At 43.9% G+C, this 26,155-nt stretch overlaps 1 protein-coding gene across 1 annotated transcript in view; it reads right to left on the bottom strand.

Moving 5' to 3' along the window:
- ATP9A (ATPase phospholipid transporting 9A (putative)) overlaps positions 1 to 26,155 on the bottom strand; it is a 141,682-nt gene that overhangs the window by 100,916 nt on the left and 14,611 nt on the right. The window lies entirely within an intron of this gene.

Here is a 26,155-nt window from a genome sequence, read left to right as displayed (position 1 = left end):
TGGCCAGTGCCAGGTTTGGAAATACCTGGAGATTTGAGGGGTGGAGCCTGAGGAGGGCGTGGTTTGGGAAGGGGAGAGACTTCCTTCCAAAGAGGCAGTTTTCTTCAGGTGAACAGATCTCTGTAGCCTCGAGATCAGTTGTAATAGCAGATCTCCACCCACCGCCTGGAGGTTGGTAACATTAAACGCCACCCATTTTTCAACCCTCCAATGGCTAGCCTCCAATGAGTAAATTTCAGTAAAATGTTTTTTTAAAATATATTTATTTACATTATGCCTTTCCTCTTGTCTACTAACTAGGGGGGTCCAAAATGGCTCACACCATTCTCCTCTCCTCTGTTTTATCCTCACAACAACCCTGAGAGGTGGGTGAGGCTGAGAGCAGATGACTGTCTGGCTCAAGGTCACCCAACAAGTTTCCAGGGCAGGGTGGGGATTCAAACATGGGCCTCCCAAATCCTAGTCTGACAGTATAAACACAACAGCACATTATACCATTAAAAGACCATACAAGGTCCACATCTATCTAATCCACAAGATTTGTATGCTGCCTTTCCACCCAATTGGGGTAAAGAAAGTATACAACCACCAGTCTGCATATGAAAGAAACAACATGAAACCTAGGATGAGATGCCTATACCTTTTGCTGTACAGCAAAGAGAATTTTGACAAACACAGCTCCTCCCATTTCTGTAGCACTGAGTCATGTCTAGTTGCACACGCCAGAATTCCTTCTCTTACACATCTTTTAAAGGAACTGAAGCCTGTCACCATTCGCACCTGGCTACCTTTAATGAACATTATGCATCTACCTTAAATGAACATTATGCATTATGCCAACTCCCAGGTGGGGCAGGGGATCCCCCAGTTTGCAGGAAAATGTCTGCTGGGCACTCCATTATTCCCTACGGAGATCAATTCCTATAGGGTATAATGGAAAATTGATCCACAGATATCTGGGGCTCTGAGGGGGGCTGGGGTTTTTTTAGATAGAGGCAACAAATTTGTATCATACCATGATGCCTCTCCTCAAAACACTCTCAAAGTTTCAAAAGGATTGGGCCAGGGGGTCCAATTCTATGAGCCCCAAAAGAAGGTGTCCCTATCCTTCATTATTTATAACAGAGGGAAGGTGTTTAAAAGGTGTGCGGTCTCTTTAAATGTGATAGCCAGAACTCCCTTTGGAGTTCAACTGTGCTTGTCACAACCTGGCTCCACCCCAAGGTCTTCTGGCTCCACCCCCAAAATCCCCAAATATATCTTGAATTGAATCTGGTAATCCTATATGTATCACATACATCTGCATGTGTCAGTGCACCACTCCCTTCCAGTTCTCAATAGATTTGTGATGAGACCCAGATGTCTGTGGTATTCCCTCCTAAGCCTACAAACAGTGCCAGGCATTCTCCGTGATGCCGAGTTCCCTGACCCCCACAGCCCTGGTTCTCAGGTAGGAAGGCCTGATTCAAAAGAAAGAACCAGAGCATCTATCTTTCCTTAATTTCCCTCACACACTTGAAAACATAACCTTTAATGAACTCTGCCCTACACATACATCTTATAGTTGTGAAGTTCAGGTTGGGAAATTCCTGGAGATTTTAGAGTAGGGTTGCCAACCTCCTGGGATTACAACTGATCTCCAGGCAATAGAGATCAGTTCACCTTAAGAAAATGGCCTCTTTGGAAGGCAGAGGGCATTTTCGCACAGGGCTTACCCCGCAGCGACATCCCTCTTCACCGCGCAGTGTCTGCGCGGATTTCGCACCAACTGCTCCGCAGAACCTGGAAGAGCTGCAAAGTCCCGCGGCTTTTGCGTTGCAAATGTAAACCGCCAAAACCCAGTTTATATTTGCAACGCAAAAGCCGCAGGGCTTTGCGACTCTTCCGGGTTCTGCGGAGCAGTTGGTGCGAAATCCACGCAGACGCTGCACGGTGAAGAGGGCCGTCGCTCCGGGGTAAGCCCTGTGCAAAAACGCCCAGACTCCGTGGCATTATAACCCACTGAACTCCCTCCACTTCTCAAACACTGCCTTCTCCAGGCTCCACCCCCAAAATCTCCAGGTATTTTCCAAACCTGGAGCTGGCAATCCTATTTGGGATTGATGTTGGGGGAGGGAACTAAGCCGAAATGTAATGCCATGTAGTCCACCCTCAAAGGCTGCCATTTTCTCATAGTGAGCATATCTCTGTAGTCTGGAGATCAGTTGTAATTCCAGGCCCCACCTGGAGGCTGGCAACCTTCTTTTAATGGCACAGAAGGTCCCAATTTGGATTTGGGCTACAGCGCTAAGGAAAAGTGGGCGGCAAGAGGCTGTTCCCATGCCATTTACCTGACATCAAGCATGCCCTCCAAAATTTGCCCCAATGGGGCAAACATATAGACAGCCGACTTGGTCAATTTGTAGGTTTCCCACAAATGGGGTAAATAGCACCAAAGGAAGGTCCTTTGAACACAGAGAACTGGTACAGGGGAACAATGCAACCCCTTGTCCCACTGTGGCCTGGCCACAATCTGAAAGGTTAAATGTGCAGGAATTTATGGACCAAAAAGCTGTGCTGGATCTTCTATTGATTCAGCTGATTTGGATAGGGTTGCCAGGTCCTACCTGGCCACTGGGAGAGGGTAGGGGGCATAGGATTGCCAGCTCCAGGTTGGAAAACTCCTCAAAATCTGGGGTGCAGGCTGGACCTCAGTGGGATACAATGTCATAGAGTCTACCCTCCAAAGCATCCGTTTTCTCCAGGGGATCCCCAGGTCACAGCTAGTTTGGCCAATAAGTCCTAAGAAACTTGTTTTTAAAGATTTCATATATTCGTTTTCTGAAGACATTTAACGCTTCATCTAGTTTTCACTTGCACAGCCTGAACAGAGTTTGATTTATTTAAAACATCTTTATGCCATCTTTCCAGCCAATTTTGGGCCCCTAGGTGGCAAACAAAGACATTAAAACCAGCTTGAAAAACACAGCTATAAAAATAGTTAAAAGGCACAATTAAACAAAATTCACAAACAGGAAAGTAAGGTCAGTGCAGGAACAGCAAGCAAAACAGAAGCGACTTCACCTGCCAGAAGAAGCCAATGATAGGGGGACAGATGAATCTCCCTGGCAAGAGAAATTCCACATTTTGGGTGCCATGACAAAAAAGGCCCTTTCTAGGGTTGCTACCTATCTAGTCACACAGATGAGGGGGCACCTGAAGTTGACCATGACAATTGGATAGGTTCCTATCAGAGCAGCTGGTCAATACCAGCTCCATGACTTGGGTCCAGAAATAGTTTGTGGGCTAGTATTGGTTGAGCAAGTGGTATGACAAGGTCCTTAAAATACACTTCAGACAGCACTCCATACCATTTGTAGCTTTTGGATACTCTTCAAGTATGGAAATATCTTTTTTTACTCAGGAAAAGCCACAGCTGTATCACTAGCCAAAGTTGGTGAAAGATGCTTCTGAGTACCACCACCAGTGTTCCCTCTAAGCTGAGTTAGCATGAGCTAGCTCACAGATTTTTAGCCTCCGGCTCACACATTTTTTGTCTTAGCTCAATAATTTATGCAGTAGCTCACAAAGTAGAATTTTTGCTCACAAGACTCTGCAGCTTAAGGGAACACTGACCACCACCACCTGTTTATCTGGGCCTCCTAATGGATTAGCCAGTGGCAGCAGTGGACAGGAACTTTGGCTGATGATCCAGCTGCAGCCATTACTGGGCATGAGAGATTCTGCTGCTAGTCCTGACTTGGATAGCCCAGGCAAGCCCAATCTCATTAGATCTTGGAAGCTAAGCAGGGTCAACTCTTGCAAGTACTTGGGTGGGAGACCTCTTTGAAATACCAGCAGTGGGGAGGACAGCAGCAGGTTTTATTCAGCCCCCTCCGTGAATATCCTCCATGCCCCCAGTAGGGGTCATTCACCTGTGGTTGCCATGACTTCCAGGTGCCCACACACACTCTCTCTCACACACAACAAATACAAAGAAGAAGAAGAAGCATTTGGATACTTTTAAAGAGGAGGAGGAGGAGGAGGAGGAGGAGGAGGAGAAGGAGAAGGAGAAGGAGAAGGAGAAGAAGAAGATTCTGCTGCTGTGGTGCATGCCCTGGTAACATCTAAATTGTTACTCGCACTCTTCTCATCATGAAAAAACAACAGTTGCTCTCTGGCATCTAACAATGAAGCCTATTATTACAAGCATTTAATAAAATTATCATGTGTCACTTTTCTAGCTTTGTTATTTCAAGTTGCTCACATTCAAATGCACAACAAATATAAAAAGACTAATTAGAAAAACATAAATAGCAGCAAAGTTGCCAACCTTCAAATGGAACCCTGGAGATCTCCCAGAATGCCATCTGGTCTCCAGAGATCAGTTCCCCTGGAGTAAACAGCTGCATTGGAAGATGGACTCCAAAGGGACTAAGTAAATGTGTATAAGTGTAAACATGTTATATGATAGATCAAATGGCCAAAATAAAGAGTGAACAGTCCCTGCCCCCAAATCTCCAGGAATTTCCCAACCCAGAGTCAGCAGCCCTAATTACCAGGGCCACTTGAAAGTTCTAGCTCAAATATATTAATGCAGTCTGGAAGACTGCCCTCATAGGAAGCGTAAGACCCCGGCTGGATCAGATCATCTAGTCCAGCAGCCTCCAGTTTTCCACTGTGTCCAAAAGACACCCCAGAAGGGCCCATCAACAGAGCAACAGTGGCCAAAGAGCCCTGCTGCTGCCACCTCCTAGCAGCTGATCATCAAACTCATACTGCTTCTAACCACGGAGGTCCCATTCAGCCACTTAAAGGACCCATCCTCTGTTATTCTGTCTAATCTCCTTCTCATAAGTAAAACAGTCTGTCCCCTTTCTGCTGTCCCAGAAAAAGAAATCTTGATAATGCGCTAGAGTTATCAATATCAGGTGGGCAGGACTGCTGAGAGCCACCAGGGGCCCCCAAAGATTCCATCTGCCCCCCTCCCATATGACCCTGACCCCAGCCAAATATCGTAACAAAACAAACCACTTGGCTGCCTGTTACCACACACATCTACTATAATGAAAGGATCTGCATGTCCATCTGTCTGTCCATTTGTGGTGGGCATAACTCATCAGAAAATAAAACTAGGAATCTCAAAACTGGCCACCAGTTTCAGGATGATCATGAGAGCCTCAGGGCCAAAACTGAAAGGAACTGGAAGATCTTGGCCCAGGTTATCGCCAGACCTCCCACATGACATTTGCAATGGAAGCTAAAGTTGTGTAGTGGTTAAAGCATCAGACAAGGATCTGAGCGACTCAGGTTCAAATGCCTACTCATGCCATGGAAGCTTGCTGGGTGACTTTGGCCCTATCGCATACTCTCTCAAGCCTACTTTGCAGGGTTGTGGTGATGATAAAACAGAAAAGAGGAAAAAGATGTAAAAGCTGCTCTGGAGGGGGAGGCAAATCTTGATAGGACGAGAGCAAAACAAAGGAGGAGATTGGACTACTGTAACTCACTCTATGCTGGCTTGTCCTTGAAACTGATTTGGAAACTGCAGCGGGTGCAGAATGTGGCAGCTCGCCTGCTGACTGCATCACCTGTACAGGTGAGCATATGGCCAGCACTCCGCGGCCTGCACTGGCTGCCTATAGAGTACCAGGTCCAATTCAAGGTGTTAGGTTTTACTTTCAAAGCCTTGCGTGACCTGGGACCAACATACCTATGGGACCGTCTCTTCCCATATATGCCCCAGAGGTCACTTTGTTTGGCCTCCCAAGATCTTTTGACAGTCCCCGGCCCAAGAGATGCCTGTCTTGCCTTTACCAGGGCCAGGACCTTTTCAGTCCTGGACCTGACCTGGTGGAATCAGCTCCCTATGGAGATTCGGGCTCTACCTGGCTTGTTAGTCTTTCACAGGGCCTGTAAAACGGAGCTGTTCTGCCAGGTTTTTGGATGAGGTGGTGGGCATCTAACTATTAGATCGGTTGGCCTCCCCCTACTGTACTATGGTACTATTTTTCTGTGCTATTCTGTAGTACCATTCTGCCATTCTGTAGTAACATTCTGCCATACTATTCTGTTATGTCATCTTGCTGGACCATCCTGTTGCACTTTACTAAATGTTGTAATTGGTTTTTTATTATGATGTTACTGTAACTTTACTGTGATTTTATTACTATTATTATGTACTCCGCTCTGAGCCCCCAAACGGGGGAATGGACGGAATATAAATAAACTCATAATAATAAAATGAAAAAGTGTGGAAAAGTTAGAGAAACGTAGGAAAAGGAAAGGAATTGCTACCACACAGAGACAGCTCTGCCTCTTTGATATGCTGTGTCTTGGCTTTGCAGAAGCCTCTTTAGATGCTTTAGAAAAATGATCTGGAAAGGCTTTTAATGAATAATAAAGATATCAATGGGACTCCTCTCAAGCAGCTTAGCATGGCTGTAAATAACTCACAGTCACTGTTTGGTTGGCTTCTGTTGTTAAATACTGATCTCTATCCAGTCCAGGAACAGGAGAATGAAGTTGTACTTTGTCACTGTGGTGCTACAGATAAGGATGACACAGCCCACTTGGAGCACAGCCTTCAGTCAACACCACCCCACAACACCCTTAGAGTACCAATCATTTGATGAGTGACAGCTAACCTCTTCTGTAATGGTTTGATTCTACAAAGGTTCATTTGTGGAGCAACAAAGAAAAACTCTTCCTGATTAAGTTTAATTGCATCTTCCCCAGTATTTGGACATTCAAACAAAGACAGATTTAGACATTCAGTCCTCGATGGTGTTTTGCAATCTCTTGCCAATCTTATTTGTACCAGAAGTAAAAAACAAACAAAATTTGGACTACAATCTTGCGTGCATTGCATGGAAATAAATTCCACTGCACTCAACGGAACTCACTTGTGAGAAAACATTTTATTTACAAAATGTATACCTTGCCTTTCTACCCTTATCAGTGCCTCCAAGGCTGCCACAGTTGCCAGGCTCCAAGTAGGAGGCTGTCTCAGAATTACAACTGGTCTCCAGATGACATTGATCAGATCCCTTGGATAAAATGGCTGGACTCTATGGATAAGGTGGACTCTATGGCATTGTACCCCACTGCGCTCCCTCCCCTCCACAAACCCTCCCTTCTTCAGGCTCTATTCCCAAATCTTCAGGAATTTGCCAATCTGGAGTTGGCAAACCTGAAGGCGGCCAGCAGTTTAAAAACCACATCCAATAAACACATCTTTAAAAAACAATAAAACAAAACAAAACACAGGCTAAAATGCACATATGAAAACGTCAAAACAAGTATTAAAACTTAGGGCAGAAAAGAGTGGAGGGAACACTAGACAAAACAAAACAAATCTTCGCCCACGGATGGAAGACAGCAACTTAAGAAGAGAGATTAATCTCTTTGGAGAGAGAAGCTGCCTGGGTTGTAGCCCAACCTAATCTCAGAAGGCAGGGACACCTGGAGCAGGGCATCAAAAGATGACTGCTAGGAGCCCTGACCTGGATTGCCCAGGGAAGCCCAAACTCCTCAGATCTCAGTTAACTCTGCAAGTACTTGGATGGGAGACCTCCTTGGAATATCAGCAGTCAGGAGGCAAGGGCAGGCTTTATTCTGCCACCTCTCTGAATATCCTCTCAGCCACCAGAGATGTCATGACTTCCAGGTGCACACAGTCACACACACACACACACACAAATACAAAACTACCAAAACAAAAGACTGCAGTGCTTGGGTAGGTTCAAAAGAGAGCGTGAGGTGGTCCTTCAGATATGCTGGCCCCAAGCCATACGGGCTTTCAAAGGTCAGCACCAACACTTTGAACTGTGCCCAGAAACAAATTGGCTTGAATCCTGTGGTAATAGACAATAGAAAGCAATTCTGTTAACACATGAAGCTGCCTTCTGCTAACTGGGTTCGCTTGTTACAGTGAACAAATGTACACAAAGGATCTGTTTGTAAGAAAGAAGGAACATGCAGTCATTTTAAACACTAAACTGGGGACTGATACCTGATGACAGAAAACCTCTTGGTGGGTGCCATGCTGGGGAGCTCTGCTCTAAAGCATTATGCAGCACACAGGCCACCATTTAATAGAATCATTCAGTAGGAAGGGACCGCCAGGGTCACCCTCATACAATACAGGGAATTCACAAATACCTCCCCAACACACACACCCAGTGGCCCCTGCTGCATGCCCAGATGATGGCAAAAATCTCCAGGATCTCTTGCCAACTGCTGACTGACCCTGAAGTGGCAATCAGCATTTCCCTGGCTGTGTAAGAAAGGGCCATGAGAACTAAGCACTGATGCCTCCATCTCATGATCTGCCTAAATGCACAGAGTCAGCACTGCTGTCAGATGGCCATCTAGCCTCTGCTTAAAAGGTTCACATTTCACACCCTGCCACTGCTTGCTGGGGCATATTTTGGATTGGTCCAAAGAAAAATCCAAAAAAGAAAGCCACATAAACACCATCATGTATTAATTTATTTATTTTAGGAGGTTTTTATGCCAGCTCCCCAGAGTTCTGCTTGAGGACCAACCATTTATTTATTTACCTACCTACTGCAAGGCCTCTTTCAACTCTGCCGTTTTATGATTATAGGGCAATGGTGTTTTCCTAACCCTTTTTTTTAAAACAAACATGGTAACTTCTTGATTTTTTAATCAGTATAGGGCAAGTTTTTACATAGTAAATGAAAGACTTGACCCTTCCGTACAAGTTGATGGGGTGTGAACTGGCAGAGACTGACCAAGAGAGAGATCTTGGGGTCATGATAGATAACTCACTGAAAGTGTCAAGACAGTGTGCGTTTGCAATAAAAAAGGCCAACGCCATGCTGGGAATTATTAGGAAGGGAATTGAAAACAAATCAGCCAGTATCATAATGCCCCTGTATAAATCGATGGTGCGGTCTCATTTGGAGTACTGTGTGCAGTTCTGGTCGCCGCACCTCAAAAAGGATATTATAGCATTAGAGAAGGTGCAGAGAAGGGCAACTAGAATGATTAAAGGGCTGGAGCACTTTCCCTATGAAGAAAGGTTGAAACGCTTGGGACTCTTTAGCTTGGAGAAACGTCGACTGCGGGGTGACATGATAGAGGTTTACAAGATAATGCATGGAATGGAGAAAGTAGAGAAAGAAGTACTTTTCTCCCTTTCTCACAATACAAGAACTCGTGGGCATTCGATGAAATTGCTGAGCAGACAGGTTAAAACGGATAAAAGGAAGTACTTCTTCACCCAAAGGGTGATTAACATGTGGAATTCACTGCCATAGGAGGTGGTGGCGGCCACAAGTATAGCCACCTTCAAGAGGGGTTTAGATAAAAATATGGAGCACAGGTCCATCAGTGGCTATTAGCCACAGTGTATGTGTGTATATAACATTTTTTGCCACTGTGTGACACAGAGGGTTGGACTTGATGGGCCGTTGGCCTGATCCAACATGGCTTCTCTTATGTTCTTATGTTCTTGTGACTATTCAGGGAGGGTTCAAGCAGGGGTTGTTGGAAAGAGGAGGATGTTACAAGTGCTAGGTTCGAGTCCAGCCGCACTTTAGAGACAAAACATTTTTTTCAGGACATAAGCTTTTTGAGAGTCAAAACTTCCTTCAATCTCTCTTTGGCTCTTGAAAGATTATAACTCAAAAATTTTATTGGTGCTACTGGACTCAAATCTAGCTCTTCTACAGCAGCTGCCCTCATGATGATGTTTTATTTATTTATTTGATTCACTTATATTCCGCCTTTTCCCAGATGGGCTCAGGATGGATCACGTACAGATAAAAACCAGTCACATATAATAAAACCAATAAAAGCCCACCTGCCTCATTGTTACACATGTATCCTTGTTTTCTTTATATGAACGTTGAGGCTGTTCAGACGCTGGATGCTAATCAAGCATGCAGCACAACTAGACTTGTGGCACTGAAATAGGAGCAGTAATCCCCAAAATCACAGCTGTTTTGAAAAGCCCTTAGAGAGATTTCTGTTGAGCAGCACTGCAAGCTTGGAATCCATCCCAAACTGAACTATTAGGGTCAGGACCTCGGTAAAAATAGCATTTCACCTGTCTTGACTTTCAGCAAATACTTCCTACTGAAATACTACAGTGCTGAGAGATTTGACATAAAAACCATATTGCCGGCATTCTCCTAGGACTGCCAGAAAAGTACTTCTTCTGAAAGTTAATATTTCTGTTGCCTGTGGTGTTTTCTGATTTAAGCTAAAGTAACATTGCAGCCAACAGGATTTTCTGTGACTGCTTGCCTCCCCCCCCCCCCCCCACCCTGCTGCTGACCCCTCTTTTTGGCCTTCTGAAGGCATTTCCTAAATGGATAAGATTACTCCTATGCCCATTTGCAGGCAGTGGGGTGGAAAGTGAGATATTTGATATTCTTTTTGAAAAAAATAAAACTAGCTTCCTTCCTCATTGTTGCCGTTCCCCAAAGAGTATCCTGTTTTGCAGTCTACAAAATAGGGATGATTCTACCTGTTGAAAGAGGCAAGCCCCTCCTGAAATGGGAGTTTTTTTGTTTCTAATCAACATGTTATTTGCTCACTCACAAACAATGCATCACTGCTTAAGACAGGCGGGTGATTACTTTACCTATAAGAACTGCATCTGATTTCTTCCAGACTTGTACCTCTTGATAGTAACCCATGTTTCAAAATGTCAGCAGAAACCATGGATACTTTAACTTTTTAGTCTTCAAACACTTGCAAATAATAATCTGAGGTCCTATAGATGCTGATTAAATCATAGTGTTTCGTTTTTTAAAAAGTAATGAAAATGGCTTGCAAATGGCACAATAAATTGCAACTGGACTAAATTAGGGTATGAGTGCATGCTTGTATGATGTGCCTCCTCCCTCTCCCCTTCTTTTTTGACTGAAAATTCTGACTGAAATAGGATTGCCAAATCCAATTCAATAAATACTTTGGGGGTGGAGCCAGGAGCAAGGGTGTGACTAGTCTTGGTCCACTGGAGCACAACTGGAATAGCGGGAGGTCACCAGGTCCCACCTGGAGGTGGGCAACAACTGCATCTACAGGTGCTTTCTTTGTTGCGGCTCTCGTTTTGTGGACTGGCCTGCCTGAGGTAGAGGGGAAAACTCCTGCTCTCCTGGCTCTCCTCAAACTGTGCAAGACTGAAGTATTCAAGAGGGCTTTTCTGCACAGGTAACAGAGTTGTACTGCCCAAAATGGTTCACACATTCACTTCGATAAATTATTGGGACTGTGGTCTATACTGCTGTGTATAGCTTATATACAGCCCCGTGGGGCAGAGTGGTAAAGCTGCAGTACTGCAGTCTGAACTCTCTGCTCACAACCTGAGTTCGATCCCGGAGGAAGTTGGGTTCAGGTAGCCAGCTCAGGTTGACTCAGCCTTCCATCCTTCCGAGGTCAGCAAAATGAGTACTCAGCTTGCTGGGGGCGGGGGGAAGTGTAGATGATTGGAGAAGACAATGACAAACCACCCCATAAAAAGTCTGCTGTGAAAACGTTGTGAAAGCAAAGCCACCCCAGAGTCGGAAATGACTGATGCTTGCACAGGGGACCTTTTTTTAATATAGCTTATAAGTAGAATCCTACTATGTAACTTTTGTACCATTTAAAGTGTCACGGGAATATTTATGCTATGCTTCAGATCTTTCTAGTTGCTTCCAGACTTCTGCAATCCTAACACATGGGTTATTGAATGCCCTGTTTCGTTGCGCTTTGGGTACTCGGCCTTTAGGCCCTGTGAGAAAAGTAGACTATAAATAATGTAAATAAATATGCCCAAAGCCACTTTGAACACAAGAAAAACATAGGTTAGGAATAATTTTTTAGCATTTGTATAACACTCTCAGTGTTCAAAGCATACCCCATAGATTATGGTATAATATCCTTACAGCCTTCCAATAAAATGGGTCAGTGTTAGGGAGGGAGGGAGGCTTTGTATTTCCAGATTAAAGAGAACAGGGGCAAAGCATATGAATATGTGCACACTTAAATTCCCACAGACTGTTCCAAAAACAAGCTATCCAGAACCAGGAAGAGGGTTCAGCTGCAATAAAAAGAGCAAAACCTGAAGCACAAGTATGTCATGGAACTTAAAGTAACCAGTCAGCTTTGGGTGACTGAGCAACAAGTCAGCAAACAAACAAAAAAGGAAGGGCTTATCTATGTGATTGATGAATGGATGCCACCACACACACATTTTAGTATTTGCAGGACGGTTCCTCAAGTCCCCATTCAGAAAAATAAAAAGACAATATTAAACCTCAAGCCCTGCTGAAGTCTTGCACAGTCATTCTACTGCTGGAGAAGGAAGTATGTGCACTACATCAAATAAAAGACATCTTAAAATAAAATGAACAAAATCTTATTGTGTGTGTAATGCTAATCATTATCATCCAACTTTCCTTATTTATTGGGGATAACTTCTGTTTTCTGGTCTTTGCCCCCGCCCACCAAAAAACAAACAAACCCCACTGTCCCTATTTTGACTTGGCAAGATGGCCGGGGGTGAGTGCTTTGAAAAAAAAATGTGAATGCATAATAGTGATCAATAATTATCCAGGTAGTAAATCCTGCTGAATGACTTTAAAGTATTGCTCTTCGCTAATAAGTACATCAAGATCCACTGTGAGATTGAACACTCCATGATCTATTCTCAAGTTTCTAAAAAGGGAACTGTTTCAGTTATTTGTTAACATAGCCTGCTGTAGAAGCCAGCAAAAACAGGTACATGTTAAATAAATAGTCTCCTGAGGATGGGAAAGGGCAGTTTGGAGCATTATGTTGGAGAGAGGAGCTAACCGGGGCTCAAGAAGCAATTCTTAATATGCAAGTATGGGAATTACAAATACACGTGGCAGATCTACAAGGAATTATGAGGGGCATCATTTTCCCTTCCTTTGCTATTTCTTTGTTCCCTTCCCTCTATAGTTTTGCCCAAAATACCAGAGTGTCACCACCTACATCCTCAGTGTAATGACAGCACTTCTGCCTGACATCATCATGTTGGGGACATCATGCCTGATGACATCACCCAGCCCTCCCTCCACTCCCAAAGAGCTCCCTCCCTTTCCCTGCCAGTGCCAGGAAAGGACTTTGCAACTTTATACCAGGTAGCGCTCATATACCAGGTAGAGCTCTCCCCTTTTCCTGCTTCCTTCTCTCCTTTCCACCCACCATCCAACCTACCTTTATCTACCCCTCCTCTTCAGTTTTCTCTCATTCCCTCCCCTTGTAGCCTCTTTATATGATTACCAATCCTCAGTTGGGGGAAGGGATCCCCCAGTTTGGAGTCCCTCCTCCCCCCACTTTGGGGTTATCAGAAAGCAGGGGGAGGGGAATGTCTGCTGAGCACTCCATTATTACCTATGGAGACCAGTCTCCCTAGGGTATAATGGAGAATTGATCTGTGGTTATCTGAGGCTCTGGAGGGGCTGTTTTTTTAGTTAGATATACCAAATTTTCAACATAGCATCTTGTGCCTCTCCTCAAAAGGCCCTCTAAGTTCCAAAAAGATTGGACTAATAATAATAAATTTATTCTTATATCCCAGCCTCCCCAGCCAAAGCGAGGTCCAATTCCATGAGCCCCCAAAGAAAATGCCCCCATCCTCCATTATTTACAATGGAAGGAAGGCATTGAAAAAGAGTGTGGTCCCTTTGAATGTGATGCGCAGAACTCCTTTAGAAGTTCAATCATGCTTGTCACAACCTTGCTCCTGGCTTCACCCCAAAGTCTCCTGAGTCAGACCTGGCAGCCCTAAGCCTCTAGCCATGAAACAGTGGCACCTACTGGGCCCAGTTGCAGGGTAAGTGACAGATATTCCAAATACTAATCAGAGCAAACCCTACTTAGCTTCTGAGATGTGAGAAAATGGGGCTATCCTAGGCTATCTAGGTCAAGGCTTTCGAAATGCTTATTACAATGAAAAACCCACTGCATGAACTTGAGCCGGTCATTCTGATTAACCCATCTTGTAGGGATGTTGTGAAAGTAAAATGTTGGGGGGAGGGGAGAAACAATGTCCTCTGAGCTCTTACAAGGAAGGGATGGATAAAAATATGACAGGCAGAACAATTAAGCAATCAAACCAGAATATATAAGACACAGCAATATAGTCATTCTGCAAATTTGCAAAGTCCAACTCAAGAAGCATCAGGGAACTTCGGGGGTGGAGCCAGTAGACTTTGGGAGTGGAGCCAGGAGCAATGGTGTGACAAGCATAATTGAACTCCGAGGGAATTCTGGCCATCACATTAAAGGGACCATGCTCCTTTTAAATGCCTTCCCTCCATTTGGAATAATGAAGGATAGGGGCACCTTCTTTGGGGGCTCATAGAATTGGACCCCTTAGTCTAATCTTTTTTGAAACCGGGGGAATTTTTTGAGGAGAGGCACCAGATGCTATGCTGAAAATCTGGTGCCTCTACCTAAAAAAACAGCCCCTCCCAGAGCCCCAGATACCCACAGATCAACTTCCATTATACCTTATTCACAGGGAATAATGGAGTGTCCGCAGACATCCCCCCCCCCGGCTTTCTGATGACCCTGAAACAGGGGGAGGACCTCCAAACCAGGGGATTCCCTGCCCCCACCTGGGGATCAGAAGTCCTATCATTCAGTTACATAATTTTTTTTAAAAAATGGGGCCTTTCAACATGTGCTTTTGAGGGCTTCAGCAACAGGATGCTGAAGTTGCACCACTTGGCCACAAATTTGGAAAATGAGAAGAATTTCTTCTCCACTCTGCAATTTCCTGAAGCCTTTGCTAACCACCCAATGTCAGTATCTCACCTGGCATGAAGAAAGAATGCTGAATGCACACTTAGATGCTAGGCAGAACTTCTTGCCCAACTGGTTTCTTTTTTAAAAATGACGCATGCAAGAATTATGACTCGAGCTTCTGTACAGAATAACTTCCGCCTTCTGCCAACAGGCCTGGGAGAACATGCCCTTTCCCTTTACTAAAGGCCTAATGCATGGAAATGAGCAGCTGAAGTTTTTCATGGCATGGAGGTAAATAACATCACCTGGTGAATAAGAATCTGTTACAAGGACAAGCCATTATTCTCCAGACTTTTTGGCAACCCAATTCGGCCTTTGCACATGGTTGCCAATTATTTGCTGAGTTTTTATGCTGTACATGGAATTGCTTGGTTTTTTTCCCAATGAAAGCAGAAGTCTTCCTTTCTTCAGAAGGACTTTAAGCATTAAAACCTGTCATTCTAGTTAGGATTAGTAATGTGTTCTATCCTGCACAGCTATACTGCTCTGAAACCTTGTCTTCAGTTCTTAAAGTCCTGAAGGTTAAACAGTACATTACAGGTAGCTGTGTGTTTTGATGCAAAACCTGAATTTTGGAAAAGAGGTCACTGTTAGGACAGAATATGGAGAAGCAGAATGGTTTCTTATTGGCAAACAGGTAGACAAGGATGTATTTTATCTCCCAGTCTGTCCAATCAGTATGCAGAACATATCATAAGGAAAACTGATTTAGTTTTTGAGGAAGGTGGAATGAAAATCAGTGGAAGGAATATTAACAATCTGAGATATATTCACTGCATTATTGGGAGAAAATAGTGAAGACATAAAATGACCACTGATCAAAGCAAGTTAAATGACCACTGATCAAAGCAGGTTAAAGCAAGAAGTGCCAAAGCAGGATTTCAACTGAGCATCAAGAAGACAGGACAGGGTATAAATCCAAACCTCCTCTTCCTCCTCCTCTTTTGCCAGCCATTTGTCTGCTCAGAAATGCCTTTCCATGGAAACTGTTACAGACCATCTCCTCTACCCTCACCCAAGATGCAAAAGCCCAGCTGGCTGCAGGAGACAAGAGTAATGGAACACTCTGTTTCCCAGAATGCTCTGCTGGCTGCTCAAAGTCACCATGCATGTGCAAATTGCTGTCAAATCACAGCTGATTTATACCTACCCCATAGGGTTTTCAAGGCAACAGACAATCCAGGGGTGGTTTGCCACTGCCTTTCTCTGCACAGTAACCCTGAGCTTCCTTCATGGCCTCCCATCCAGGTACTAACCAGGGTTGACCCTGCTTGGCTTCTGAGACCCGACAAGACTGGGCTAGCCTGGGCCATCCACATCAGGACTCAAAGTCGCCATACTTACAATCAGTATTCCCTCTAAGCTGTGGAGTCTTGTGAGCAAAAATTCTACTTTGTGAGCTACTGGCATTAAAGTTGTGAGCTACTGCATAAATTAGTTTGTTCTGGGGCCATTTTTCCTGAGCGAAGTCAAAAATGTGTGAGCTGGAGGCTAAAAAACTGCGAGCTAACTCACACTAACTCAGCTTAGAGGGAACACTGCTTACAACAAAGTGTCTTTATAGACAGGCTCCAGTCTGAAGGTGTTGAATTTTATCAGCAAATCTGATTCACATTCATTTGGACTGAATTGGGCATTTCCCCACTTCTTTTGTTAAACAGGGTGGCTAATAGGCCCTGTAATTTTAACAGAAGTGTAATATACGGAAATGAAAAGCTGAAGCTTTTCATTGACAGGGTGGTAATTAACACCCTCATGTAAATAAACATCTTATAAAGGGATGGGACTTTTTTTTTCTTGGCAACTCTACTGAATTAGTTGAGATAGGATGGTACTAGTATCTCCAATGATTGCTATTGTGGGTGGGTCCTCCTTTTCTTACTGTGATGTATTTAAGGTGTCACTGAACTATGGCTATTCTCTGTGTTTCATTGGGTTGTAGTCCCACGGTTTACCACATCCACTCCCCTCCTTGAACTATGATTGCCAACAGCCTAAAGAAAAAGCATCCTGTCCCTTTAACAGAATGTTCCTGGGATATTGTTTAGCATGCGATGTTATTCACCTCCATGCCACAGAAGGCTTCAGCTGCCCATTTCCACACATTAAGCTTCTGTTAAAGGGGCAGCAGGCTGTTTTTCTTCAGACCCCTCAGCAGCTCATCCTGAACTCAAGAGCACATAACTGACAAACTCTTGTTCACAAAAGGTTATCACCAATTGTTTTCCTACAACACAGGGCTGTTCTATAGGAACTGTACTCTAGTACTAATAAAATCAGTGCTACGGCCAGATCTGTTTCACCTGTTCACTGCTGAGACACCATTTCACACATTGCATGACAGCCAACATAACATTTCCACCAAGAGTACAGTCAACAGGAAGCCACTCCCAATTCTGTATGTAAACATCTATGATTCATATAGAACAAAGTTTGAGTCCAGTGGCACTATTAGGACCAATAAAGTTAAATTCTGGGTATAAGCTTTTGTCAGTATTTGAAGAAGTGCGCATGCATGTGAAAGTTTATATCCTGACAGTCTTATCATAAAGGTGCCACTGGACTTAAACTTTGTTCTAATTCATCAGACCAACATAGCTACCCACCTAGAGTTGCCAGGTGCAACTCAAGAAATATCTGGGGACTTTGGGGGTGGAGTCAGGAGCAAGGGTGTGACAAGCACAATTGAACTCCAAAGAGAGTTTTGGCAAGCACCTTTTAAATGCCTTTCCTCCAGGGGATCCTCTGTCCCTAACTGGGGATTGGCAACCCTACCTGAATCTATGATACAACACATTCTCTGTTTCCAGATTATATCATTAGACAGTTATACAGTGACAAAAATCTTAAGTGTACTCCTATCAAACAAAACTTATGAAATGACCTCTAGGTCTGAGCTGGAAAACACATTTTCCTGGTTGCAGAGCTGCTGCTATATTACAGCACTGGAGTAGACTGGTTCTAGTTACCTTTTACTTTTGAATAGGAAACAATGTACAAAAGCCAACTGCACAATTCAGGAATGTTAAGTAGTAACTGTTTAAGCCACACATTTCATTTTTGTGGATACAATATGTCCACCCACTTTGATAAATCAGTGACGGAACTAGCTGCAGAAGCATCAAATACCCCTTTGCTTTAGGGAGATTATAAATAGGCACCAGAAGAACATAATGGATTTGTGCATTCACATTGTTCATTCAAATAGGAATGGGAGCACAGAGTATTCCAGTAGCAGCCACACTCTTATTTTAAGACCAAGTGACTCAGTAGTTGGTTTACAGACAACTGGTTCCTAGCAGGGTCCAAATTGTGAGCTATGTTAAAGGTCCAACAAGACTGGTTTTCTCCTTTTGTTTAACTCACTCCTTTTGTTCAACAACTGATCTCTCCTTTGTTTTGAAATTTGAATAGAACTTTGCATTCAGGGTTGCCAACTCTGGGTCGGGAAATACGTGGAGACGGGGGGCGGAGTCCAAGGAGGGCAAGGGTCAGGGAGGAGGCAGACTTCCATAGGATATAATGTATTGAGCTCACCTTTCAACTGATCACTGTCACCTGGAGAGCAGTTGAAATTCCTGCACATTTCCAGTTACCACCCAGTGATTGGCAACCCACCTGAATTATGTTTCCAGCCAAAATGTTTTCCCCAGTTTCTTGGATCTTTACACAGTCAAAGCTGTCTCCTGCGTATAATCCCTGGTCCAATCTTTTTGAAACTTGGGGGGTATTTGGGGGAGAGGCACTAGATGCTATACTGAAAATTTGGTGCCTCTACCCCCCAAACAGCCCCCCCAGAGCCCCAGATACCCATGGATCAATTCTCCATGATTTTCTATGGGAATAAATCTCCATAGGGAATAATAGAGTTCCCAGAAGACATTTCCCTCCCCTCCCCCCGCTTTCTGACGACCCTGAAGCGGGGGAGGGGCCTCCAAACCGGGGGATCCCCTGCCCCCACCTGGGGATTGGCAACCCTAATCTTAGGCAGGGGTCGCTTTGAAGAAAAATAGGTGGTGGAGCTCATCCAGGGATTGTTATGCAGCTGTACCTACTCTTCAATGGACAAGGTGGGGAGAAGGAGGGGGAACCCTCAGAAAGGTTCAGGAGCTGTGCTCCTGTGAGCTCCCGCTGAATCTGAGGCCTGATCCTGGGTAAAAAAGCAAAGGGAACTTGCAGACAACTTCTAGCTACTTTAAATTGCTATTAAGAATGTTACTGCAGTTTGCAGTCCTGCTTTGACTTCAAAATCACAGTTTTGTTTTACTGAAGAATATCAGAAGAACCCTTCTGTATTAGAGTTGCCAGGCACTGAGGCAGATGCAGGAGGTTGGGTTGCCAAATCCAGGTTGAAAAATTCCTGGAGTTTTAGGGATGGAGCCTGGGGGAGACAGGGCTGATGCTATGTTCCAATGCCATAGAGTCCACCTTCCAAAGCATCCATTTTCTCCAGGGGAACTGATACCTGTTGTCCCGAGATGAATTGTAATTCCAGGGGCTCCCCATGTCCTGCCTGGAGGCTGGCATCCCTACCTGCTTATCCAGGAGATTTTTTTGGGGAAACTAAAATATATGCAATACTTTCTTATCAAATTTACTTTCCAATCAAACCTAAACTCATTTTGCTACTTTAGCAACATACAATGCACTATGTGTAACTTAGTAAAATTGTATTAATTGGCTTATTTATAGGATTTAAAGGTATGGGTACCTTAGTTTTATACAAGCAAAATTGAAAACAATATGAAAGTGCAAACATACCCAAACTGCTGCATCCTATGCTACTTTAACTCATTTCAAATGAAGGAGTAAATCTTTATCTTAGAAGGCATTTTACTCATTTCAAATGGGGAAAAAAGTTCTTTCAGTGTTCCCACAAATTTCCCATTTTTCCAATGGAAAAACTGAAATCAAAGTCCTCAAACTCTTTCATGCTAGCCATTCTGAATTAATAAAACCTGTTTAATCATTTAATGTTTTCCCAAAATGACAGACAGACAGATGGATAGTTTTTTTTCAGTGTCCTCTCAGATTTCCTGATTTTCCCCTGGACTTCTGTTTGTCTTGATTAGAGGCTTTCCTGATAAGAGCTCCCATTTTTTTTTTTAAAGGCAAAATGCGGTTTCCTGCCTAATCCCTAAAGAAATGAATAGATGTGGCACAGCAACAAAGAGTATCTGGAACATTGCAGCCAAAATATTCAAAGCTTTGGATATATCCCACAGTTATGAAATCAAGCTTTAACAAATGATCCATGGGAGGAGAAACGACACTCCTAGAAGTGCGTTCACGCTTAACAGATTTTTCTCCTCCTTGGGGCAATACTTTTTGCTGCTTGCTTGCTGTATTTTATGTCATGCTAAGTTAAAAAGAAGTAACTGGGAGGGATTTGTTTCATTTTGCTTGACTGTGATATAGAGATGCTAGTCTCCAGGTGGGGATCCCTTGCCATCTCCAGACTAGAGATCAGTTCCCCCTGGAGAAAATGAATGCTTTGGAGGTTGGATTCTGCAGCATTATACCCCAATTCAGGTCCCTGTCCTCTCAAGGCTCCATCCCCAGATCTCCAGGAGTTTCCCAACCTGGATCTGGCAACTGCATGCCTCCCTCCCATACCCCACTAGTGGCCAGGGGGGCTGGCAGCCCTACTGTGATATTAATATTATCTTAGAAGGAAAATGTATTTTGACAGCATATGCCAGCTTTGCTCCCAACTCCCCTTGGTCCTGTTTTTCACAGCAGCAAGATGCAGAAACTCAGCAAATAAAGTTTTTCTGAGCAAGGAACTAAAGCCAGAAGAAAAGCTGGGCCTTCTTGATTTCTAAATATTAGGCTGCTTTGAGGACCAGGAAAGCAGCCAGTCAAATTAACTGGCAACACTAAGATCCAATTCTTGAATAGTTTATCTAGGAGAACTTTGCAAATAAAGGGGCAATTTCTTGGGGAAGAACTACATTACAAATACACATTGGTTTTATACGTATCCATCTTTCATAGCTTGCCATGAAGAATCAAGGGACTTGCAAGTTTGTAAAGGCGTTGGAAATTCTCTGCTAGAGATTCATAGCCATTCCTTATAAAACTAAACCAGTCTGGATTTCCTGGGGAGATGGAATATTTCTGTGAACACACCACACCCTTTTCATTTGAACTCTGGCTTCAGGCACATTCTCAGTATTCTTACTGAGAGACCAGATGTACTCATGTACTTCTTTCTACGTGCAGAATGTCCCAGTTTCGGTCCCCAGCATCTCCAATGAAAATTATCAGGTAAGAGGTGATATGTAAGACTTCCACCTGAGAAGAGTTGGCAGTCAGAATAGACAATATTGATATTGATAGACAAATACTCTGGCTCAATATAAGGCAGGTTTATGTGTGGATATTCCCACCCTTGGCCCTGCAGCTCCTGCTGCTATTTATTGAAACAATGGGGACAAAACTGGGGTGGGGGGGTGGGGAGCTGGCATCATGGAACTGCCATTATGTCCCTTCCAGTGCAACCCCAGAAGTGATGTCACTGCATTGGCTCAATCCAGGCTTTGCCCAAAATTCTATGGTAAAATTGTAGATTTTCCAGTGAATCCTACAACATTGCTTCCAGATTTGTGTTGGAAGAGATATCACAGCTTTGGCCAGCATGGATTCGTGCTGGGACACCCAGGTTTAAATTGCCACATGCCATGGAAGCTTGCTGGGTAACATTGGACCAGTCACACTCTCTCAGCCTAGCCTACCTTACAAGGTTGTTGAGAGGATAAAATGGAGGGGAGGAGAATGATGTAAGCCACTTTAGGCTCCCATTGAGGAGAAAGGCAAGGTACAAAAGAATTAAAGAAAGAATGCTCTTGATAGGACTCCACCCTCTTGCATCTCCTGGTGGACAGAAAGCACTGAGTTGACAGGACTGTCTCAGGGCCTTTGACTGGTACTAGATCTTTGCACATCCACACAGTGGGGAAGGGATAATTTTGCAGGCTATGCTCTCTGCACAGCATGCTTTCCCACTGCCTTTCTCACTAAATTTGCCCCATAAAAAGCATGAGCACTTGTGCTGGATTGGCCCAATATTTCATCTAGGTCTAGCATCCTGCTCCATACAGTAAGCAACCAGATGGCCCTGAAAACCATAGAACCATAGGGCTGGAAGGGACCTCCAGGGTCATCTAATCCAACCCCCTGCACAGTTGCAGGAAACTCACAAACACCTCCCCCTAAATTCACAGAATCCGCATCACTGTCAGGTGGCCATCTAGCCTCTGTTTTAAAACCTCCAAGGAAGGAGAGCCCACCACCTCCCAAGGAAGCCTGTTCCATTGAGGAACCGCTCTTTCAGGAAGTTCTTCCTAATGTTGAGCCAGAAACTCTTTTAATTTAATTTCAACCCATTGGTTCTGGTCCTACCTTCTGGGGCAACAGAAAACAATTCTGCACCATCCTCCATATGACAGCCCTTCAATTACTTGAAGATGGTGATGATATCATCTCTCAGCCGCCTCTTCTCCAGGCTAAATCGTTTAAACAGTTTAAATTGTTTATTTTAATGTTTAATTTAACTGTTTTTATTGTTATTCTATTATGTTTGTGAGCCACCCTGAGCCTGCTTCAAAGGGGAGGGCGGGATATAAATAAACTAAACTAAACTAAACATGCCGAGATCCTTCAACCTTTCTTCATAGGACTTTGGTCTCCAGACCCTTCACCATCTTTGTCGCCCTCCTCTGGACCCATTCCAGCTTGTCTATATCCTTCTTAAAAGCAGTGCCTAGAGACCAGTTCCTCTCCCTGAAGCTGGCCACCAGCACTGTGGTTCACAGGTTTGCTTACATGATCCATGCACTACATTTCCATTTATCTTAGGGAAGTTTCCATCCAAATACTTAATATCTATAAGAGAACAAGCAAGCTACCATTTTAGAAGTGATAGGAGGAGATAAAATCGGCAGATAGTGGTATTTCCTTGTTTGCAGAATTACTCCACATCCTACTGGTAGGAGCAAAGTGACAGTGCTCATCTCTTGCCATAAGTGTGTGAAGTACCATCAAGTTGCAGCCAATTTATGGTGACCCCATAGGATTTTCAAGGCAAGCAATTAAGCAGAAGTGGTTTGCAGTTGCCTCTCTTTGCAAAGTCTTCTTTGTTCCTCTCCCATCCAAGTAATGACCCCACTTGGCTTCCAAGCCATTACTATACCGTTCCACATTCCCATTTCTTGTAATACCAGGAGATATTAGTAGGTCAATGCTTAGGGAAAGCTAATTCAAAAGGAAATACTACTTTACACAGAGAGTGATTAAAATGTGGAATTCATTGCCAGAGGATGTAGGGGTAGCCACAAGAATAAACAGCTTTAAAAGGGATTAGACAGATTCATGGAGGATAGGTCTGTTGACGGCTACTAGCCATGGCGACTGAGGGGAATCTCCACATTCAGAGGCACTAAGTCTCTGAATCCCAGAGCCAAGAGGCAGCATCGGGGAAAGACCTTGGCTTCTATGCCCTGTTGTTGGTCCTCCAGAGGAACTGCTGTGAGACAGGATGCTGGACTAGATGGATGACTGGTCTTAGCACCAAATTGTTTTAAATGGCTATATTATTGGATATTGTATTATTTTAAAATGTATAACTAATATTATTGTGATTTTATTCTCCGTGAGCCACCCTGAGCCTGCTCCGGTGGGGAGGATGGGATATAAATCTAATAAATCAAATCAAATCCAACAAGGCTTTTCTTATTTTCTTATTCCACAACAAATTACCCTTCTCTCTATTGGCACCCTTCTCTCTATTGGTACCCAGTTTAAAGACTGTGTTAAGATTAGGAAAGTGAATGACGTTATAGGATGAATACAGATGATTTTTTTTTTAAAAAGGATTTTTAAATGTAAGTTTCAGTGTTATTTGTTGGAATATGCAATGTCCAGTATACAAAAACAGAAGCTCCTACCATGGTGGTGGTGGGGAATAGAGATGTGTAACTATGTACTTCCCTCTGCTAAATGTCTTTTCCTTGTTTGTTCAGAAAATGCAGTTCTCAAGTTGTTTCAGGCTTCTTCTCAGAGTTCTTTCTCTCTCCTGTCTTCTGACTAGTATGTTGTTATGATGCTAGGTATCTCTCTTTTCCCAGGCAACTATGTTAGTCCCTAAAATAAATTGCTTTGTTTTCCTTTAATTGGCTCCACTTCTCTGTGCCACTCTGTTAGGAGCCCCGTACTGCAGTACTGCAGTCCGAGCTCTCTGCTCACGATCTGAGTTCGATCCCAGTGGAAGCTGGGTTCAGGTAGCCGGCTTAAGGTTGACTCAGCCTTCCATCCTTCCGAAGTTGGTAAAACAAGTAGCCAGCTTGCTGGGAGGAAAGTGTAGATGACTGGGGAAGGCAATGGCAAACCACCCCGTAAAAAGTCTGCTGTGAAAATGTCATGATGCAACGTCAAGCCAGAGTCGGAAATGACTGGTGCTTGCACAGGGTGCCTTTACCTTTACTGCTGACAATATTAAAAGTATCTTTTAAAAAACCGGCCTTGTTAAAAAGAAAGTTAAAGTCTGCAGAGTCATGCCTTTCTGAGTGGAGCTGGAAGGGTATAATTCCACTTCATTGCATTGTTTGCATAAGCATCTTCATGGAGTTGCCCATCACGGGGCTTTAGGGTGGGGACATGAGATGCATAACATAAGACGCTTTTCCAACTGCCTTTGTATTCTGTTTTAGGAACTAGTTGCTAATGGATTTTTACTGTCATTTCAGGCACACCCGTTTTAGTAACTGGCTCTTAGTGGAATTTATTTATTTGTTCATACAAACTCACTTGGGTCAGGTTAGCAAAGTGTGGTTCAGTCGCTTTTGAGGGAAACTGCTTTTTACTGTTTTCAATCCCTCCGCTGCTCTTATGAATCACTGTGGTGTGTTGTTAAAAACGGGGCTCTTTAGCTTGGAGAAACGTCTACTGCGGGGTGACATGATAGAGGTTTACAAGATTATGCATGGGATGGAGAAAGTAGAGAAAGAAGTACTTTTCTCCCTTTCTCACAATACAAGAACTCTTGGGCATTCGATGAAATTGCTGAGCAGTCAGGTTAAAATGGATAAAAGGAAGTACTTCGTCACCCAAAGGGTGATTAACATGTGGAATTCACTGCCACGGGAGGTGGTGGCGGCTACAAGCATAGCCAGCTTCAAGAGGGGGTTAGATAAAAATATGGGACAGAGGTCCATCAGTGGCTATTAGCCACAGTGTGTATATCTATATAATTTTTTTTTTGCCACTGTGTGACACAGAGTGTTGGACTGGATGGGCCATTGGCCTGATCCAACATGGCTTCTCTTATGTTCATAGCGCTTCCCACAATGCTGCTTCCCCCTGCCCTTTTTTGCCATGCAATCTTCCTCCAACCTTTTTCTAACATTCTAAGGTGAGCTCTATAGCTATAGTTGAATCAATGTGTCACAATGGCGCTACTATAGCACTTCATCATATAGTGCTCACTTCAGCTATAGCGCTCACCTTAGCTGTAATTTACCTTCAGCTCACTTTAGCTATAGCACTCACCTTCAGCACTTCAGCTATAGCGCTCACCTTAGAACATTTTTAAAAGTCTGAGGAAGTTCACATGGCGAAAAGGGGTGGGAAAGAAGTGGCACTGTTTGAAATTATTGTAGTGCTTCTGGGATGGCTCATTAATGGAAGTAAATTCATTGTATTAAACCCCTGTCCCTTTATCACTTTACTCAAAATTGAGCAAACAATGGATAACATCTGGTTTTGAACAGTAATGTGAAAGGGGGATAGGGTATCTCAAAGAATTCCTGGACACTATGGCAAAATCAGAGCTTCTGGAAGTTCCTCAAGCTACTCTATGACACAGCAGCATAGCCAACACTGTCACAGCTCAGAGGTATGGCAGGCAACTAATTTCAAAGGGTATCCATGTTGGTCTGCAATAGAACAGTGAGATTTGAATCTATTACCACCCTGGTAGAGATCAACATGATTTTCTAGACTGTGAGCTTTCGGGTCAAAACTCCCTTCATCAAGGAACTGGGCTCCCAGCAAAAGGCCTCCCACATAGCCCAGCAGTCTTTCATTCTCATGACAATGGAGGCTGTGAAATGGATGAAGGAGGAGAAAGGAAGATAGTGCCTCACCCATCCCTGAAAGGAAAAGGTGAGGGCCAGAAGTCTAGGCAAAGATAGGAAGCCCCCACCTCCTTTGTAAGACACTCCTATGTAAGGTGGCCAACACTGTAGGGGGAGACTTCACAGCTCCCACCACAGCACAACTGGCTGACTTGGGTCCAGCGTGCGAAGAGAGAAGGCCCAAATCCTTCATGTTTCCTGCTGCAGTGGCATCAGGACAACAAAAGCTCATGCTGGAGTTA

Source organism: Heteronotia binoei, chromosome 2, assembly GCF_032191835.1.
Source record: "Heteronotia binoei isolate CCM8104 ecotype False Entrance Well chromosome 2, APGP_CSIRO_Hbin_v1, whole genome shotgun sequence".
NCBI classification, from domain to species: Eukaryota; Metazoa; Chordata; class Lepidosauria; order Squamata; family Gekkonidae; genus Heteronotia; species Heteronotia binoei.
Note: the sequence above shows the minus strand (reverse complement) of the source record. Positions and strands in the feature narration are given on the sequence as shown.